Source organism: Gallus gallus, chromosome 8 (assembly GCF_016699485.2).
Source record: "Gallus gallus isolate bGalGal1 chromosome 8, bGalGal1.mat.broiler.GRCg7b, whole genome shotgun sequence".
In the NCBI taxonomy this organism is placed as follows: Eukaryota; Metazoa; Chordata; class Aves; order Galliformes; family Phasianidae; genus Gallus; species Gallus gallus.
Genome location: NC_052539.1, coordinates 19,600,812 through 19,621,347, shown reverse-complemented (window position 1 = coordinate 19,621,347; position 20,536 = coordinate 19,600,812). Strand labels below are relative to the sequence as shown.

At 46.5% G+C, this 20,536-nt stretch overlaps 1 protein-coding gene across 35 annotated transcripts in view; it reads right to left on the bottom strand.

Annotated features, from left to right (window-relative positions):
* PTPRF (protein tyrosine phosphatase, receptor type F) overlaps positions 1-20,536 on the bottom strand; it is a 342,426-nt gene that overhangs the window by 220,280 nt on the left and 101,610 nt on the right. The window contains exon 1 of one of the 35 annotated variants that reach the window (XM_046944819.1): positions 13,041-20,391. The exons of the other annotated variants lie outside the window; for them this stretch is intronic. The gene's annotated coding sequence lies outside the window, so the exon portion shown is untranslated. Of the gene's footprint in view, positions 1-13,040; positions 20,392-20,536 lie in introns of those variants that run through there. 35 annotated transcript variants of the gene reach the window in all.

Sequence of the window (20,536 nt, the reverse complement as noted above, 5' to 3'; positions counted from 1 at the left end):
TAAGCTACTGCTCTTCTTGGGGGGGGGGAAGAAAAAAAAACAACAGAGGGCTGAAATTACTGTGTCAAAACAAACAATGTGCATCAAACTCTTTCAGATTAGGACAGAAAACGTTTTACAGGTGGTGCTGAAAACATCTACGGTATGTATCAGACCAGGCTGGGGATGAATAGCTTTCAGAGAGCTTTTCCTCTTTCATTCACTTCCATTAACAACAAAAGTGCCCGATCTAATGGTGTATCTTGAGCACAGATTACTCAGAAGTCATGTGAATGGCACCGCCACTACCCTCATTCAGTAGTAACTCTCAGGAACACAAAAACCTCAGCTAAAGAATAGGCCTCTTGATTACTGTGTCTTGATTTCTGTCTTCTTTCAGCAAATAAGATCAAGTTCACTCCCATCTCCAGCTTGATGGATTTACAACCTTCCTCTGAAGCCCATAAGATACATGCAATGTGCATCATGCAAAACTGATGAATTGCCAGTTACTCTACCAGATGCTTTATAGATTTGATCTTTTTGCAACTGTTCAGTGCTTTGTAATAATTTACCATCTGGTAAAATAAGCCAGATTGTCCTATGCAAGACTGCTGTCTGTCCCTCCGAAGTTAATACAGCACCTTCGTTTCTTAACAGGAATAATCTTCTCTATTTCCTCTCTCCAGAGTTGCTATCTATGAGAAACTTGTCTACATACAATATTTAAAGCCCTTAAAATTGGAATGTTTTAAAATTTAATAAATCTGAGTGGCTGTCATTCTCTTTTGAAATTGAAAATATGGAATAAGTTTCTCCAAGGGGTTCAGCTCTCTTGCTTCTAGGAGTGAGGTGCTCTCTCCCTGGAGGACAGCCCAATGTTCAAAGCAAGGTGACAGGGTGTGAGCTGAAGCCCAATTCACCCTTCAAAAGCCAACATTACGCTGGTAATTTTGAACAGTAACCTTGAACTACAGCTACAGGCTTTTTTGTTTAAGGCAGAAAGACATTATAAGGAAAATACATAAGAAAAAAAGCTATAAAAACAATTAATGATGGTAGACACCGGTAATCGGCTTAACAGATTGTATAGAATCAGTGCTGCTTTGGAAGTCCAACAGCAAGCAATCAGCCAATGCTCTTAGACCCTTACTGTCTCTTTGCCTTGACAACGCCATGCCTCTCCTCAAGCTGCTCTGCCTTGCACCTGGAGCTACCTCCTGTGCCCCAGATGACCTCCAGTCCCTCCTTCTGAAGGCCCCCTTTAACCTCACTGCTTTGAGCATCCCACAACTGAGACTGCATCTGAGAGCCCGGGAACTGTAGAAAAAGATCTCTCAAACATAGATGTACATTCTCATTGCTACTTCTGCCTCTGGTCCTGGCAGTACTATAAACCCAACACCATGTAAGGCAAAAGGCGGCTGCAGCTAAACACTCCAGATGGCTTTGTAAAATCCTCTCTGAGTTTAGCTTGCTAAACTCCATTCTCCTCTCCAAACTCAATGTTAGAACTACCAAGCGCTAGTTTGGCAGAGAACTAGAAAGCTGGAAAGCACAACAAAAAGAAATAGCCAACTCAATTTAAATATAGCTGATTTTGCCCTAGGGCAGGTGGATGGAAAAGAGGAGGTCTCGAGAACATTTTTTGAAACCTGCACGGTTTGATTCCTTCAGACAAGCAGAAAAGGCTGGACTCATTTAAAACAGAGCCAAGAATACCAATGGCTCATATGGTACTCGGAAACACTGGCAATGAGTACATCCCATAGGAAACTGCAAAGAGATTAGAAAAAGCAGTCAACTTTAAAGAGTCAAGAAGAATTGCAAAGCAGTGCTGAATAGCCCATGTTCTCTATGAACTCTTCTGGAAAATAAACTGAAGTGAAGCAAGTGTCACGTGGGCCACTAGCCATGAATGGCACGGGGAAGAAAAGCACCCCCAAAATAAGCAGGCCCATTCCAAAAAAAGGGACAAAAACAATGCACTGAAATGGCTCTGTACACTGAAGCTACTCGTAACCCTATGTATCTAACAAGTCAGCACAAAAAATGTTCTCTGCAGGAATCCCTGCAATACATCCACAGAACTGCCAGGTTCAGTTTTGAGTACAACTACTGAAACTATATTTGCTGGAGACATAGTAAAAGATTCTCTAGGAAGGCAAGGCCAGTGCACAAGCAGTGTCCTTGTCTAACCTGGAGACAGAACAGCATCTTTTCATAAAGAAGTTTGAAACAATCGCATTTGCTTTTCAAGGTGGAAGCTTCTTGCACCTTCTCTGGACCAAAGATGGAATTTCAGAAGACATGAGGTGGATGCCACCCAGCCGCTTGCAAAAGAGGGGGCTAAACCTATCTGCTTCTCCCAACTATACCACATGCACAGAGTGAGAAAAGAAAGCCCATTGACTTTCAGAACACATAGGGGCAGCTTTGCCTTTTACACATATACCCCGAAAGGCAAGTGATCTGTGTGTGACTCGAGGGACCTGAGCAATGCAGTACTCCAGGGTCACACAACCAATGCTAATCAGGAACCGACCACACAAGGAGGGCCCACGTGTTGCACAGAGCTATGAGGCAGATATTTACTGCATTAAAAATGAGAACAATCGTTCGCTACAGCTCAACTGCTCCATTCTGTATACAGCTTCTCAGCTGTGCTCTGAATGAGGAGGATGAAAACCATGAGGCTCTGTATAACTCAAGGTCATCATATTGCACACATTAGAAGTTGTAGAAGCATGGTTACATGAGAGTTAATGACTTCTGAATGTTTCACTTCACTACATTAGTATTCCTTTAGCATAGATTTCTTTGTGCTTTTCTGCAAGAAATACAATATAAAGAGACCTGGGGAGTAGAGCAATATGGCCAAAATAGACAAAATGAGTCTCATTCACTCCAACCTCCCACATGCAGGAAAAGCATTAGAAAAATTCATTGGAGAGTTACAGGGAAGACTGTAATACTAACACAGATTTGGGAAAGAACTTCATATGAACTTGCAGAACAGTAAAGTGGCCAAAAGTTAAAGCAACTGCTACACCAGCAAAGGTATCACACCTCCAGGACCCAGGTGTGAGCAGGGCTGGAGCATCAGATCCAAAACTCCCAACCATCTGGAGAGAAGGGATGAGCAAAGCAATTCAAGAACCAGGAAAGATAAGAATCTCTGTCAAGTCACAAGCGCTAGACAGACTGGCTAAGCAAGATGGGGATTTGATAACCATCTGTAAGTACATGAAGGATACAAACACCAAGAAAGGAGTGGAGGAGTGTAATTAGCCATGGGCATACAACTGTGAGTAATGGAATGAGACAGAGCAAAAGAAACTGCGCTGAATATTCTCAGTAAACCCTACAAAGCAGAAGACAGAAGAGAGAACAAACCCCAGCAGGAAAATCTTTCATCGTCTGTTTGGATGGATATTAAAAATGGGGCAGAAAAAAATAAACAAATAAAAATAGATGTTCCATAACGTCAGAAAAAAATATCCTGAATGCCGACAGATCAGCGTGGTGTTGGGGCATGGGGATATACCCACCAGCAATGAACAACCCAGTCACACTTGAAAAAGCTTTTCCTCCCGCTTTGGCAAAGCATTAGAGAAAGTGTGAAGACCTGAGCTGCTCGCTGGCCTGGCTGCAGAACTGTGTGACCCTGAGCCCAAACGCTGACCCATGGTGAGAGCAGCAGGAATGCATAGGCTGAGGACGCACACCCAGCTCCCGGCCACGTCTGCTTCCAAAGATACTCCTTTCTGAAGGCGTTGCTGCCTGCAGACAATCCTAGATAAAAAGGAGGATTTCTTCAACTGAAACAAGGATTATGAAGGGCCCTGTTAAATAACCACAGCGATAAGTCAAAGCGTCCACTTAAAAGATAGATCAGCCATGAGTCTCGCGAGCCCAGCCATCATTCACGCTGAGCGCTAAGTACAGATCGCTGTAGATCACCCTATCTGTGCGTATAGGTTCTTAATGCCTGCTGTAAAGTCTCCTTAAAAGAAGCTAACTGTTGCACGCCTATCACCCTTTCAACAGAGCTCTGTGTTTATGGAACAGACACGGTTGCACAACCAGGTGCATGGAACGTTCACGGCAGGGCAAAATCCTGCAGAAATGACAAATAAATTCAGCTATTCCTTCGCTACTGGCAACTGCACACGGGGAGGAACGTGCTTCTGTATCAGCCACTCCCACAAAGCAAGAATCCCTGCACTTTCTCTACCAATGACTACAAACACAACAATACGCTCTTAATACAAATGACCATGTAATTATAGGCTTACGTTCAGCACAATGAAATGATTAAAATCACAAGGTACCGAGTCCTCTCCTCTAAATCCCAACTCCTTAGCATCAAGTTTCACACACCCACGATGCACTGAAGGTCTTGAACTACAACAGGGAGGGAGAGCAGAGGAACACCGTCCTCCTGGGCTTGCTGCTTAGGAGGCACTGCAAGCTGACTGCTATTTACTGTACATTTGGGGCACTGCTGCTCCTGCATCTGGCTTCAGCAATGCTGAACCCATCAGTTCCACATCTCAGACTGACAGGAACAGGCAAAGCTGATCAGACAGATCCTGCAAGCACCAACACGACTCCAACCCAAGTGGCAAGAACACGAATGATGAATCAGATGAGGGATAATCTGTCCTTCAAGCATTTGTACGGTGCGCGCTGGCTTCAGACCAAACAAAGTTCTAAACCAATCCTGATTCAAACTCAATCACTTTATTTATAACAGTGCTTTTACTCTATTCACATGTCTATTCAGCCCCTTTAGTGGCCTCAGTGTAGAAATTTTCCAGGGTTCTTCTGAATAATGAACAAATTGTAGCCTGCTCTCTGCATCTCAAGCATTTACATTTCAAGCAACTACTGGGATGGTTTTCCTCCACAGAACCCATGAAAGGCAGCCCCTACAAGAACACGATCTTTCAAGCGTTTTGTTATTTTCTCTGTTTTTGCTTCACCCACAGCAAAAGGTACATAAAGAACTTTCATCTGAAAAAGTGGCTCTTTTCAACGAAAAACCCCTTACTTTTGCTGTAAGTTCAGCTATGTTTTATATAATGTAACATACTACCAGGGTCTGCTCAGTTAATGCTTTCAGATTAATAGCTTATTCCAAAGCTGCTTTTGCCAAGACCTCAATTTCTGAAATTTGCTTATCTTTTATATTTAGAAAGGCCGGGCATGGTACTAGTGCTAAGTCCTCCATCCCATTTTTAGCAGTTAAAAATTGATGCAAAGAAGTCATTTCCCTTTTTAGCAGTACCTTTTCTTCCTTAATTGCCGCCTTTAACCTCCCATCATCTGGTAAGCCCACTTTTCACACAAGACAATGGCTGCTGATTTGCTTAAATTATTTATCTTCTACTTATAGATGTTAGTTCTTCAAAGTCCACCTTGGATCTTTCAGCTCTTTTATGCTCATTATGCTTCCTACTCTCTACTAACAGTATATAGGAGCTGGATTTCCGCATTTTGAAGCACTCCTGCTCGAGCAGCTCCTCAAACCTGCCATCGAGCTAAGGCCAACTTTTCCCAGCCTTGCTAACTTCTTTTTCCAGCTTTACTTTCTCACGTTCCATTATGGTTTCAAACCACATCAGTGAACTGTTGCGCTATTCTCTCCATTTGTTTTCTGCTCTTAACAGTTTAATTTAGGGGTTCTTTGAGTAACTTGCTCACTTCTTTAAGTTCTCCATTCTGAAACTCAGCTATTCTCACATTTTGACCTCCAAGCCACCGACAGCACTCAATGCACTGCGTGCACTGTGGCCATGGTTGCTCATGAAGATGTGCACAAGGATTCCACGAGCAACTTTAACTTCACTGATTTAGATACCAGCAGCTTGATAAATGTTAACCCCGAGCACCTGCATGTGCCTGGAGCTATCTGAAGCCAGGCTATGGGAAGAGTGCACAGCAAAGCCTCCATCCACCACCTCTCATCCACCGCCATTTGCGGCAGCACAGAAAGGACTCACTGCTCTGATTCTGCTAACGCAAATGATATCCCTTACCCTTTCTCCACAGGTCCACCAAGCAAGTTCCCAGACACATCTCAGCAGCCATCCTTGCTAGACATAGCTGCCACTAGAACAGCTGGTGTCATCGCTGCATTAGATTGCACCCAAGCCCAGCCAGAGCCCCCCAAGCCCACATCCTGTAGCTCCAAAGCACAGGAGAAGGCACAGCAGCAGTCTGCCACAGGGCAGGGTTCTCCCTAACACCATCACAGCAGACATCTTATGCCATACCGGAGGGTTTATGTATCCAATTAAACTTTCTGTAATTCTCATCTTGTGAAACTATGAACATTTTCAGCGCTACATTTTGGAATTATTCCCTCCTAAAGGGTTTTGAAGTTAATTATATCTTAGTTGCTATTACTGCCTCAACCACAGATACTACTTGAACCCCATTATTGTGTGTATTACTGAGGGCTAAAATAAGAATAGCTGCTGCTTTGGTGCGCTCCAGAGCAAGCCTTTCCAAGAAGCTGCTTCTCTAACCTTTGCCCAAACATTCTGTGTGCTCAGTTTATATGCAGGTAGTTAACGTAGCCCAGTAGGGTAAATGGGCTTATTAGATTTATTAAACTGAATTCTCTCTGTGCAGAACGCCCCCAGCATCCTGCAGTCCTCTGGCTCTGGAGGCATGTGGCTGTTACCATGGAAGACAGCACCCAGAAATTCCCTCTGCAACTAATAAGCAGCAACTATGAAAGCACAAGTCTCATGCAATTGTATTCTGTATGAAAAATGAAAGCTGTTCCTGTAACCTATAAAGAAACAGAAACGCAATCAAGCTTATTACAATAAGATGCTAAATTTATGATTACTCTTTTTTTTCCTCCCTACTCAAGCTCCCTCGCTTCTCTGTGTAAGAATAAAACACCCTCTGATGTAGCACATACATACATCGCTCCAGAAGTAGTGCCTCCTATTTATTTCCATGGAAACTACAACAGATACAAACAGCACTATTACACTACTTGATAGAGCAAATTCTCAACTACAAAACGCTATTTTTCAACATAGTGGTCACCATTAGCTGTGCATTTCTGCTAGCAATGAACAAGAGCCTGCACACAACGCTCACAGAAATCCGCACCAGCAGAGGTGACCCAGCTTTTCACAGCAGTTATGACAGCATTGTTGCTGGGAAAATGTTGCTCACGCAGTCCATCTTTCATCGGCCCAAACAGACAGATGACAGAAGGCACCCAATACCAAATATGCAGTAGATGTGGGAGGACAGTCCCAGCCAAGGCTGGCAGCATGCTCCACAGAATTCTGACTGGCATGGGACCTGGCCTTATAGTGTTGCAAGAGAAGGGCTGTCTTCCACTATGGCCTGACACTGTATGTTCAAGCCTTCAGCATAGTCAGCATTGTGATGTAGTGGTCAGAGGCAACGGTTGGTCTGGGTTCCCAGAAATCCAGAAGGATCAGCCCTTTCCTATCCCAAAGGACAGCGCGCATCACTCTACCCATCGAGGGCCAAGTCTTGTACTTTTCCTTCAATGAGGAATTGACATGTCGCCTCTCCATGGACCCACCTCTGACATCATGGCCAACAAAATAAAATAGGACATGCTACCTTCAGAGCAGCCCTCCCACTATACAGTGTCCAAGACATATTAAAGGCATGCAAATAAACATCAAGGCCCAGGCATAATATAATGCTTATTTAAGATGAAGAAACAACAGGTCTGTAAATTAAGAAATCCTGCACTGATAGCATAAAGCCAGTCTCCTAGCAGCATCCCAGGCCAGACCAGGATTTCACACCATGCAGCAAATCCCAGGACTCTGCACAGTCAAGCAAGTAAAAACATTTCCCTGCTCCCATTTCCACACACTGCAGTGAGCCCACAGGCATGGAGCACACCCTGCAGCATGCACACAGCTGCAGGTAGCGATGCAGCAGGTGCTGCAGATTCACTGGGCCTGCACCTTATCAGGGATGCACAACCTCATCTCCGGCAGACTGAAGAGATGAGAAAAGGTGGGAGGCTAAAAATATTCTGTACATTTTAATGAGCCTGTGCAATTGCCTCTCCCAGCCTCAAAGAAATCCCAACCATGCAGCATTCAAAGTAAACAGCGTTACCTGTCAGGTAAGCAGGGCACACAGCCACCTGAGCACACTTCTCACTGCTCCCTCCTACATACCTCCTATGGACCCCACGCACCACATTATCTCATATAAATGTATGTGGACTTTTTATTTAGACATCCTGCATTGTTTTGGGTTCAACCATAACTTTGGTATTGAAAAGAAAACAAACAAAATCAGCCCTGCTTCTTTGAGAAGGCAGCTTTAAAATACATAGATATTATATATATACTCTTTACCAGTGGAACGGTATCATGCAAATAGTCGGAGTCAAGATAAAGCTGAATTCTAATACAAGATCCACCTGAAAAAAGAAACGTACCTCACACAAAACCTGCCCTTTTGCAATGAAGTCTTCTGCCAATAGCAGATGGAAAGACCTTTAGAAAATAAGACAACCCCATATGCCACATCCAGGAACCTCACAGCTTTGCTATTGAAATTATCCCCTCTCCTTCCAGGTCATCATCCGTACATGCCCTTCAGTAGAAGTGAGTGGGTCTATCTGAAGTGCAGCGACTTGGAATAACATTCAGTAAAATCTAAGGAAAGAAAATCACCACTAGTTGTTTTTTTAATCCATTCGTACATTAGCATGCTGAAGAGCATACTTGGAGCCAATGAAATCTGATTCAGTGTACAATTTACAGTACTGAGGAGGAAAGCTATTTTAATTTTGTTAGTTGCTGGAATGTAAAATCCTGAAGGCAGAAGCTTTCGGCAGAAAAAACAGAACAGCTCTTCAAGGGGAAAGACATTACCCAGCTCAATGAAAAGCAAAGGAAAGGTTAAGTGCGAGCTGGTTAAGCACGATTCTGTGGCAAGGAGGCAGCCCTTGGTCCACACACGGCTGTTAGGCAGTCAGCACGAGACACAGCACCTCGCTCACCACATCCAAACACGGCACACCAACAGCAGCCAGAACAACTCCTCAGCTGCCAATGAGCAAGTGCTCCAAGGCCCTCAGCAACGTGCAGTGAGTGTGCTCCAAGTTTTAGGCATTTACTTTAGGATATGCAGCGTCATCAGATGTCCAAGCTTTTCCTTACCTGAAGACCAGTGCCTCAAAGGAATTTTGATAACGTTCCTTCTGGAAGTTCATCTGCTCAAGTTCATCAACTCAAACTTGGTAAACTACGCTTGCGCTCATACAGCTCCGCATTCTATTAGCCATGGTAGCTGCAATCTAGTAATGACAATCTACAGTGTAGCAGATTTTGTAAGTCTCAAGACATCCATGGACAAAGAACTGGTTGCAGGATCGAGTCCAGACAGAAGTGATCAATGGCTCAATATCTGGATGGAGATCAGTGACGAGTGGTGTCCCACAGGGGTTAGTGCTCGGACCGGTATCCTTTACTATCTTCATCAGCGACACTGACAGTGGGGTTGAGTGCACCCTCAGCAGGTTTGCTGATGACACTAAGCTGCGGGGTGTAGTCAACACACCAGAGGGACAAGATGTCCTCTGGATACCTTCTAGACAGGCTTGAGCAGTGGGCCCAGGTGAAGTTCATGATGTTCAACAAATCCAAATGCAAGACCTTGCACCTGGGTCAAGGCAACCCTCACTACCAACACAAGCTGGGGGTGAAAGAATTGACTGCAGCCCTGCCAAAAAAGACCTGGGGATACTGGTGGATGGGAAACTGGACATGAGCCTCCAATGTGCCTTGGTAGCCCACAAAGCCAACCACATCTAGGGCTGCATCTAAGGAAGCATGGCCAGCAGGGTGAGGGAGGTGATCCTCTACTCTGCGCTGGTGTGGCCTCACCTGGAGTACTGCCTCCAGATGTGGAGTCCTCAGTACAGGAGAGACATGAACCTGTTGGAGCACGTCCAGAGAAGGGCCACAAAATTGATCCACGGAATGGAACAACTCTTCTATGAGGACAGGCTGAGAGAGCTGGGGCTGTTCAGCCTGGAGAAGAGAAGGCTGCGAGGTGACCTGATAGCGGCCTTTCAGTATCTAAAGGGGAGCTACAGGAAAGCAGGAGACAGACTCTTTTGCGGGGTTTGTGGTGAAAGAACAAGGGGAAATGGCTCCAAGCTCAAAGAGGATAGATTTAGGTTGAATATAACAAAAAAGCCTTTTACAGTGAGGGTGGTGAGGCAGTGGAACAGGTTGCCCAGAGACGTGGTGGGTGCCCCATCCCCGGAGACTTTCAGGGCAAGGCTGGATCAGGCCCTGGGCAATCTGATCTAACTGTGCACGTCCCTGTTCATTGCAGGGGAGTTGGACTGGATGTCCTTTAGAGATCCCTTCTAACTCTAAGGATTCGATGATTTTATGATCAGTTGTCCACTTGCTTAAGAGCTTTTCTCAATGCAAGGGCCAGTAAGCAAGCCCAGATGCACCTCACTCTTCCCAATACCCTTTCCCCATCATAGCACGCCAGTGAGCAGATCCCTGCATTTCCCTTCCTACTGAACAAACCTGGTGCTGGAGCTCACAGCCTTCGCTGTTGACCTTCATTACATACATGGATGCTGCATCACTCGAACCCTCCCAGCAATACAATGCAAGGCACACTCTCTTCTTGAGAGCTCTTTGCTTTTATCCTTGTGGTTTTCAATAATTATGCAGATACACAAAGAGCTTGCAATCAGTGTACTTTAAATTAAATTTTAACCAATTTATAAAGTATTAAAACCCACAATTTTTTATAGCATTTAAATTGTAATATTGCAGAATTCATCTGGTACCACCTAATTATAATTCTAAATGAGCAGCAATTAACAAGCTATTTTATGGTGCCTAAGTCCAAAATAAACAAGGTCAGGACAGTCCTGCAAAAGGAGCTGCTACTGTGCCTTTGGGATGCTCTCATTCCCCTCCCTCTGCACCAGAGCATTCCATTCTGGAAACTATAGATAGCATCACCCACCAAGTACAGGGCTTGCAGTACTGCAGGAGCCTCGCTGGAAATGAGGCATGCCAACACTACAGTGCTGCTGGGGAAGGTAACAGCAGCCCCAGTGTGAGCAAATACCTTCACCCACCAGGAAGCAAAGATCCAAAAATGAGATGGGTTGAAGACAGGGGAATGAAGGAGTCTCTCCCTCATGCAGAAGCCAGCAACACTTACTGTTTGAAAAAAAAATGAGTTCATCTTGGCATAGAGGATATTTTGAATCTACTCAACACTTTGGAGGAAGGCTGAGTTGAAGACAGCCTCCAATCTCAGGCCAGAAATTCCAGGACATGTCCCACTGACTTGGATGCTGTCCCAGAAATTTCTTAGATGTCAGCTCCTTCACGCCCTGGCTACTAAATTAAGTCCCTCTGCCTGGTTAGCATCTACAGAAGGTATTAAAAGGCGCTATATAAGAAAGATATCCATCCCATCAACAGCATTTTATGGGTCAATTAGCGAAGGTCCAAAACCCAGAGCATTTGCTTTACCTTTTGCTGACAGATGAGGCTTAAATTTTATTCCTGTATTACATTATTCCAAAAGTGAAATTCTTTGAGTCGAAATGTGAGGGGAAAAAATATCAGATCTAAATCACACGCAGCGTACAAAGTGATTTTCTCTTCTCAGAGTAAAGAGAAGGCTCCTGAAAAGGGCTTTGTGACAGACTCACACATCTGCCTTCCGTTTTGCCCTTTCCTACACCTTCCCTGTCTTTTAGTGAAACAGAATTTCCAGGTTCCCAGGAAGCAGCACCGGGAGAACAGGGGCCGTTCCCTGCTGCAGCAGGCAGCAGAGCAGGCACTCACCACATGCAGCTGGCATCCTCTCTGCCTGCAGGAGCAACACAGCCATATTTTGAACTAACACTGAAGACATTTGGAGAAGTATCCATGATCAGCCTTGTAAATGGAAGAACAAACTACCCAGGGTACTGTCAGGGCTAAAGCAACGATCCAACTCTGAGAGATGTTAGCAATAGAAAACACAGGCTTTGTGCACGCTGGTGTTTTATGAGGGTCAATTTGTGCACAGCCCTTTTAAGGAGAACACGAAGGCAGCTATGCTACTCCTCATGAGGCATGCCAAGCCTGGGGAGAGGGCTCCTGGCAGACTGACCTCTGCACTGCACCAAGGGCAGCTTGAGGCATCGCAGCCCTGCGCCAGCAGAGCCTCAGTGGTACAGAGCTCAGTGTTTGGGGCCTCAGCGCAGAGATGTTCTGGGCTGCCCTTCAGCTGAGCCTGGAGCTACGGGTATCCCTCTTGCAAAGGAATCACCTCATTTCAATCAGGAATGGCTTCAGAGCAGCTGGCAGCGCAGCCACCCTGCTCTGTCCAGATGGAAGTGCCCTCCACCTGCTGTGTCTCCTAAGGGACTCTGTGCTGTCTGACAGAACTTCCACAAACAAAAAGGGAATTTTAAAAAAGCACATACCGTCCGTGATGGCTAGCTGAACAGAGCCGGTCATCTCTGGAAAAAGGAAATCCTTCCAAAGCAAAGGCAGCAGAAAACAACAAGGGCTGAAACAGGCAGCCAGGACCTGACACACCTCTCCACCAGTGAAGGCAGCAAACCACATCATCGGATCACACAGCACAGCTGCAGGAAGCCGGCAGCTCCTGCAGCTCACCACGAACCCCCAGCCGCTGCCCCACGCTTCTGCCTTCCCCCTGCCTGCCTGCACTCAGTCCCACCCGCACATGGACCCACGAGGAAGGACAACCCAAGTCAGCAGCAGAGCAGACTCGCAGGCAGCCACCGCCACGCAGACCAACCCAACCACCCAGCAGACAGCTGAATGAACCAGGAAAAAGTCGATTACTTCTTTTTAAACTATTCAACTGCCCCAAGAAACCCCACCATCCCCGAACCCCTTTCCATCAGCTGTACAAGAGAGTTTCCAGCAAGTTACCGGAGGTAGAAAACTGCATCCACTTGGCTCTTTATTTTTGTAAGCATTCTGCTTGGATTTATCCCGCTACGTGGAAGCCAAACTTACTTCAGCCGAATGAGAATCCTATAAGCCCCTCTTTCCTCACCGGAGAGTGGGAACAAGGAGAGCAGCTAGTGCCTTCTTGCTTTGCTGAATTCATTATATTAAACCAAAAGCAATGTCATCTTAACTTGAAAGGACTTTTAAAAGAGCTTGAAGCAGTTTTGCTGCTGCAGCATTTTTGTATTTTGGATTAACTACAAGCCTTCTTAACCCCTCTGAGTTTGTAAACGCACATTCCCATATCCTCCAAAGCTTTCAGGGCAGTCAATCTCGACAACGTTAGCAAGCTGAGAGTTAAGTCGTACACTGGGTGTAAGCACTGTAATTTGAGCTCCTCTCCAAGTTGAAGAAGTCCAAGTTTTAGGTATTTTTGTCCACAAGAAAGGACCTGCAGAATCTGCTAAATTATCTCAGACATTCCACACGTCTCATGTGCAATTCCCACATTAGCATCCCAGGCTGGAGGGGGGGGGGAGGGAGCAACAAAAAGGTCAAAGTCCTATTACAGCAAAGAGTGCTCAAATGTTATTTAATGTTACCTTTAAGACTTTTCCAGTTAGTATCAACACAAAGATTTCTGTCTCGAGGGAGTTGGTAAATTCATTATTACCACCACAGACTGTTAAAGCTTTTTTATACAGGACTTAAACTACTCGAGTGTAACAGAAGCCAGGAAAAACCTTAGCAGCAACTTTCTTGAAATGAAATATTAAAAAAAAAACCCTGCCACCAATAACTAGTTTGATGTAGTATGTCATTTTCCTGGACAGCTAAAAGCCTTAGGCGGATACGCAGAGAAAAGCAGCAAACCATCTCATCAGTCTTTTGTTTATTAAACCCTGAGTTTATTCAAGTGGCTTTCAATCCTGAGCTGTACGAAGTCTTCCCAGCCACTCTGCGATCAGCTGCTGATAACGGGGGGCAGAGAGAATCAAAACAGTCCCTTAACTTTATTAACTTGCGGGGAAAGTGTCGGACCGCAAAGCCTTTCATCTCTGCTCACGCAGCCTAAGGACAGTGAGGGCGACAGTGAGCACAGCTGGCACTGCTATGGCTATCGGGCACTTCATGAGCGTGGCACGACCCTCACAAAAAGCCTTCCCGGACACAAGGCTCTCCTAACGCACCGACTTTTATAACCATCTCCTCCTGTAGAACTAAATATACTGAGGTTTTACGTGTCTGACATCAGAGAGCAGACGAGCTCACACTGCCTGCGAAGTTACTGATGTAACCGCATCATTTCAGAAGATGCTCTATCCTAAGCAGTGTCACGGCCGGGGCAGGCTGACCTGTTTATGGATGTGGCACGTCCCCTCTTTCACCCTAGTTAAAGAGGTGACAGGAAGCAAGGAGAGCACGACCCACTGCTATGGGTATTTCACCACAGGCTGTTCTTTGCTCACTGCACTCAGCCAGAAGGCCCACAAGCATCTCACAGCAAGGACAACAGGGACATTTTTATCGCCTTACTTTATAGCTGCTCTCTTCCTCCATCTTCCCACTCACCCCAAACTTTAGCAGACAGCCCAGGTGCCTGCATCACTGTGTCTCTCTGCAGTACTTCTGTGTCCATCTGCCCAACCAGCAGTCACACAGCAGCACAGCCAGGCTCTGTCCCAGTGTACGTGGGACACAGTCTGAAGAGCTGCAGCATCCAAGGGCCTCGTTTCAGAGTTCAGGATGGTACAGACTCCGTTACGGCATGCCCTGCCCCTGCCACAACCCATCCCCAGCCATTCCTAGCACTGATGGGGGTCTGAGCGGCCCCCGGGCTGGCCCTCACACCTCACTGCCTGGGGCTGCAGATACCATCCCCCTTTGCTGTTTTTCCTCACACGTTTTCCAGTATTTAAGCATGGTTCAGAACAGCCAAAAGGACGTCACCTGCAAAGACGGTTTCTAAAGAGGGAACCTAACTGTTTCGGGTTACTTTATTGCAAGCATAATTCATTTCTATGCCACCAGTGCCTTCAGTGGTGTGCCCAGTCCAACCCCCAGTCCAACCCCCAGCCCAGGGGGGGATAAGCATGCACTCACAACAGGCTGCACGCTGGAGGAGCAGCATTAGCAGGGAAGCATGCACCACGGCCGACTGCATCACCTTACTGATCCATTAGCATTTGGTCAATGACAAGAGAAGTACAGCCTTTCCTCCCCTTAAGTAAGGCACTAATCTATTACAACTCTACAAGCCAGGGTAATTAATCAAAAGTCTATCATGCCACATAAAATGAAAATGGCTCTAAGATGTGCCTGTACACACCAATTAATTATTAAAGGAGCATTAGCTGAAGCTTTTCACCTGCCATTTACAAGTCAGGGATAAATGACAGGACACACACACCGCCAGCACAGCCCTCACCACCCACAGCCCCAGGGCCCATCCGTGCTGCAGGGACGTGGGCACAGCAGCAGCACAGCCACAGGGACAGCCCCTCCAAGCACCTGCATGCGTGCGCCTGACATTTCCACTTCTGCTGTAAAATCAAGTCCTCAAGCAACAAGACGAGGGCTTCCTGAATGGCAGAGCGAGCATTCCTAGAAACCACCAACCGTGTTGTTTGCAGCTGTGTGCACGCTGCTCTAATCAATGGGAGCACTTAGCATGATGAGTACATACTAGCAAGAAACAAACCCCAGTCCTTTCTGCCGTGGCTGCGTCTTCTTCCAGACCAACCGATGAATCAGGACCGCCAGCGAAGCAGTGAGAGGGCTGGTACTTAATTAAGGCTCCAGAGCAGGCAGAAATCCCCTCTGCAGCACACGAGCCAAGAACAGATGACGGCACAGCAGCTTCAGACTCCCCCATATTTCTACCACTTACGACCTGAGCTTTATTCTAATTGCACAAATTGAAGACTGATTAGCAGTTGTGTGGACATTAAATGCCCTGTTGATGCAACCAAAACGGATTTGCTTTATTCAGAGTGATTACTTAAGGCCATAGCTGCGAAACTAGAATGAATCAAAATGAAAACATACATTAGGAACACAAAACATCACCTCAGAAATGAGGAGGGTGGCAATATAGCCTCAGTAATAATCTGGAAGCTACATGCTTGAACATCAAGCTTCCCAGAAATGGAGAGGCAGGCACTTTTTTCATGTAACACCATAAACCTCCAACAATGTGATTCTCATCCTTTACAGTCTCTGAAATGAACTTTTACGAGTACAAACACTAACGAAATTTATCCAGTGTATTTTTTTTCCCCATCAGGCCTCCATATACCAATCCATATCCAATTTCACGATAGATTTTTTTTTTTTTTTTCCCTCTGAAAAGCATTATGAACAATTTTCAGGACTAGCAGAAATGCAGGGTCACCACAGAGACCAGTTTCCATTAAGGCAGGCAGTGCAGCCCTGACACCTCTGGCTGCCCATACTGCAGCAACCTGCGTTGGCTTCACCTTCTCAAGCGAACAACCAGAGGGGCATCAGCACTTCTGGTGGCCTTTGGAAGGTAAACACCAACCTACAGCCTTCAACGTTTTTATCTCCTCTGCCACTTCTCACATTTGAGCAGTGAGAAAAGAGGACAGCAGAGGGGCTGCCAGCCACCCCAGCCCTTTCAGACTTCACTCTTAATACAATTACCTGAGAATATGCTAAGTTTACCCAGCTGCCAGCCACCTCATTAACCCTAGCAGGAAAGCAACTAACATAAAGATAGGTCAAATATCTGTATTTTTAAGAAAGCCATCCTTTTTTCCTCAGCACATCCAGCTAAGAAGAAGGATCTTGAGAGGTAAGGCTCTGGCTGTTAACCAGCTACTTTCCCCATAGAGGAAGAAATTGTGTTTCACTCTGACAGCAACAGATGATGTTACAGTCATTACAGCTGTTTCTGAACAGTTTTAAACTACAGTCATATTTCAGAGCTACCTGCCAGAGCCTTTGTCCCAAACTTTCATCTCTCAACGTATTGTTTTCAAGAGCAGCTTTTAGATTCAGCTGTCCAAGCCATCAGGAACACAGAGCACAATGCACACTTGAAGGCGGATGATACAAACCTCCCTGCTGCTTTCTGAAAAAAAATTCAGTCTCCTTTCCTGGAGCTTCCCAGACGGGATGACCTGACTTCGTATGTGCTATGGGACAGTGCTGCAGGTGGAAAAACCCCAAGAGAAGATTCCCTAAAGGCAGCGGTGGGTCGGGCAGAGCCCTTGTTTGGCACCTTCCCCCTCACAACGTGCAGCCCCCACCAACCTCTGCTGTTCTGCCTCTCTGGGTTTTACTTTGCCAGCAGCTCTCTTTCTTTTTATTTGACTTCAGCGTAGACCTGCTAAGAGGTTCTTTCCAAAAGACTTTCATACATGATGTATACACCTCATATTCACACATTATTTGGGCATATTTTATATTTATGTACCTATATTTATGTAAAAATGCTTCCGTACACATATTTTATCATCAAGGCATTGTAATTTTCCTCTGAGCAGCTCCACCACCCCTACTTGCTTTGCTTTCACACTGCAAGCAGCACAGCAGGAGGATGTGCTTCCAGCAGCAGGGCGGTGCAGAGCTCCCATCCCAACCCAACCCAAGGACACAGGTGGCCTTGCCACATGCCTACACATTGGCACCTTCCACTCCCAATTCTAGAGCCAGTGAGAGCACTCATCTCCCTCCTGGACACCATCGTGAGAACAGATTTTAAAGAGCTATGAAACTGTGCAAGAGTAAATACCGCTATGCTGAAAGCAGCAGAAGCCGACGTTTGTCATTAGGCTTCTACAAAAACACACCAAAATTTACTTTGCACAAGTTTTCTGGATTTTATTCTTCAGTTTCCTCCAATCCCACTGACTGTTTCATTTCATTTCGACAACTCATAACACCGTGCTGGAAAAAAATCTGCAGAATATTTGGATTCTAGATCTTCTGCCTTAAGAAAAGCCGAAAAATGCATAGGTTATCTCCTGAAACCCCGTGACAACAGAGGTTCAGCTTCAACAGAAGAACAATAAGAAATCAAAATGGTCACCTCTCTGCTGATGGTGCATAAACACTGTATTTACCAGCACTTTCACATACTGATTTCAGACTAACTGCTGTCTCCTAATAGCGATCGCAGAAATGACCATTTCAAAAATGCTGTCATCCAAATGTCATGAAACAAAAGAACAAATGATCCTCTCCCTGTGAGACATCCAGCTCCTCCCCGCATCTCCTCTGGCATTCAGGGGCTGGCATAAGCACGGGACCAGCACTGCAGCTCAGGTGCACTCCTCCCTTCCCTGCTGCCCTCCACCACTTTGCAGAAGAGGGTCCTGTTGGCGCTCATTTCCATCATTACGCACCAACAATTAGCTGGAATCTCAGTGGGCTGCACTTGTCACCTGTTAGCGGGACTCCACAAAAAAAAAGGCTCTAACTAAGCGTGGCAGATGGAGCTATATACCCTGCCCATCTCTAGAGAGCAGATTTGTAATGCAAAGCGCTGAATTCAAGACACGGCCCGTGGATACAGGGAAGCAATCAGAACCAAATGGATTAAACAAGGCCCAGGTCCTCGCATGGTGCACAGAATGCTAAACAGCAGCAGGGATCCCTCGGAGGGGGGACAAGTGCACGGTGAGCCACAGGCCAGCCACGTTGTCAATGCATGCTACTCTCTCTTTAGAAGCACCCAGCAACTCCTCTGCAACCACCAACCCAAAGACACCTGCATCCCTCCAGCAAACGTTGGCAGTCTCTGCCCAAAACCCTGTTTGGTTGTGGGGAAAGAGACCCTGTGGATCCACAGAGCCACCCGGCCCTCAAACTCAGATGCGCAGTACTGCAGGTCAGGAGTCAAATTCAGGTCAGTAGCCTGGCCTCATTCAACTCCAGAGAAATTACACTTCCTCCAGGCTGACTGCAGCACATCTGCTGAGCCCGGGCAGGAGGAGCCGGGCCAAAGCTGGGCCAGGCACCAGGACAGGAAGGGGGCTGTGCTGCTGCTCCTCCCCGTGCCCCGAGAGACGCGTGCTGTGCTTCCAGCTCGGGTATTTATGGCTGCGGCATCCAGTCACACCTTCCTGCTCTGCCTTTCCCTGCTACACTAAAGCATATTTTTAAATCCTTGCAGTGGGATCTGTGCTTTCCCTTCTCAGCACCGATCTGGCTTCGCAGACCTCCCACTCGTTTTGCTTCAGCGGCTGATGGAAGAGGAGCAGCACCAGCAGCCCTCAGAGCTCTCGCAGGCAGGCTCACGCCGGCAGGTACAGCCTGCCTCAAACAGCCACCAGGAAGATGGAATTCAGACTTTTAACAGCTCCTCCAACGGAACACAAAAGCAAGCCATCCTTAGAGCTGGTTTTGTTCCACCGCTGCTCAGCAAAACGCTTCCCCTCACACTGTCTGAACCAGCCCCACTTGTTATCTCACCACCCTACAGCTCCGAGCGGCTGCTGTCACCTCGTCCCACTGCAGTGAACGGTACTGATGTGCACCAACACCAACCACGCTATGAGCACACGCAGTCCATGCGATGCTTTGCAGACACCGTCACGCAGCCTGGGCCCTGCAACCAAGTGCGCTTCAGGGCTTAGGGAGAAGTCGTTTTGGCTGCCCAGTAGTGCTCACCCACTGGTTTCCTAACGCACATACTGCTGAGCTGCAGTGCTGCCAGCAGGCTCGGTGGCCCAGCATTTGCACAAAATGCCTGCCATAGCCACACACACGTAGAGAGCAATTTAATAGTAAGAATATTTCGAGGTAATATTCAGAGGCACTTTACATGGCCTCGAGGAACACTTCTTGATCTGGGTGAACTGACTTCAGATGCAATAGATGCTGGGGCAACCCTTCTCCTCTCCTCTCCCCCCCCCCCCAACCATTTCTTGGGGGTTCGGGTTCTCATTTTTTATTTACTGCCATTCTCTAATGTTGACAGAAACTTTCTGTCATTCCACCGCATTTTATCCCCTGCTATTTGGCAAATGTTGATTCTCCCCCGCCCTCCCACATGTCTCATGTGGAATCACAACAGCCTCTTATGTGAAACAAAAAAATTGCCTACCTTTATCATCTTGCAACCCCCTCAGTTTGAACACTCTGCCTGGACATCAGAGCTCAGCGTTTGGCTGCTGCATGCAGACAAAGCCAAAGGAACAGCCTCTGCTGCCCCTCTCAAAGTCAGGAGGCCCACCTCTGTTTTCAGGGGGATGCAGCAATACCACAAAGACGATGGGGCTGCGGTGGAGATAAAGCCCCAGTCTCCTCCCAAGTGAGATGGACTTCACTTTGTACCAGGCACCCTCCCAATCCTTCAGCCTCCAACAAGGCAGGTATTTTATTTCTGCTCTTATAAGACATGCCTTAACACCGAACACCCTCCTCCACCTGCACATTCCTGAGCCCCACTATCTGTAAACAAGAGTCAGGACTGACAAATGTGGACGGCACATCAGCACACGAGGCAAACGTTGGGTACTTTGCAATGTACATTATTAAGATCTCTGGATAGGAGATGGCAAGGAAAAAAACAAAATTATATTACAGATTAC